Here is a 1,151-nt window from a genome sequence, read left to right as displayed (position 1 = left end):
CCATATACATGAAGGGGTCCATGAACAGAATTACGGAGTGCATTTTTTAAAGTTTTGCATATTTCAGATGGCACCCCTCAAGAAAAGAAAAAAAGTTTTGTCCATTTTGAGAACTCGTTATCTGTTCCTAGAATAGAAAATTCCGTCCATTTAAAGCAATGAGACAGGTCGTAAAATAACTTACAACAAAACTATTGCATAGACTCAAAATCCATAGGCAACATACAAATTAAGTTATTTAGCTAGTCCTCAAAAAAAGCTGTGAGTATGATGACTGATCTTACAGGGTTACTATTGCCGACCCCCCCGATGCAAGAGTGGACACGCTTTCCACGGGATGTAACAAAGTTTTCTGTTGCCTTATGGAAACATATTAGGATGTTATAATACAAAAAGATAAAGATATTTGGAGCAATTGATATCTTGTAATCAGCAGAAAATAGGATGATAAGCAGGAGAGCTAAAAAGACACAATAAGAATGCACCCGTAATCCCTCTCCAGATGCTGCTTCGCCATCCTGTTCTGCTGTTTCCCCTTGAAGGTCAAGGAGATTATCAGCACTCACCTATTTCACAGTAGTCTGCGGATTTTGAAGTCGACGTATATCCTCCCCCAAAAACATTTCCTTGCGTTTTAGTTACCCCCAACGCCATAGATGTTCTAAGATCTCTCTCTGCGTTCTCCGTCGATCCTTAAGGTTTTTGCAAAGAGCTTCGTAATTATCTAAATCGTCCTGCAGGAGCTTTTCCGCTTCCGTTTCATGTTGGGTTGCCGTTTTAGTCTCGGGCTCTCTGTCAATGGAGGCAGGGGGGGCGTAAACAAGGGCAGATATTGATTTGCAATCCTTTTCAGCTCCTTCCCCTTCTTTTTGTTCTTGAAGGTTAAGTGGACTATCACCACTCTTCGGATTTTGAAATCGAGTTACTTCCTAATCCAAAAACTTTTCCTCCTCTCTTAGTTTCGTCCAACGCCTTTGTTACTCTTAAATCTCTTCCTGTGTTTCCCTTAGAAAGACATTCTTTATCTTTTGAGCTTGGCTCCTGTGTGTCCCTCTACTTAGCGTCGAGATCCGCAAGCTCGCCGCAAACAACTACGTATTAATCTAAGTAATCTTGCAGGAGCTTATTTCTCGATGCCATTTTGTGATCGT

The sequence above is a fragment of the Penaeus monodon genome, chromosome 29 (assembly GCF_015228065.2).
Source record: "Penaeus monodon isolate SGIC_2016 chromosome 29, NSTDA_Pmon_1, whole genome shotgun sequence".
Classification (NCBI taxonomy): Eukaryota; Metazoa; Arthropoda; class Malacostraca; order Decapoda; family Penaeidae; genus Penaeus; species Penaeus monodon.
Note: the sequence above shows the minus strand (reverse complement) of the source record.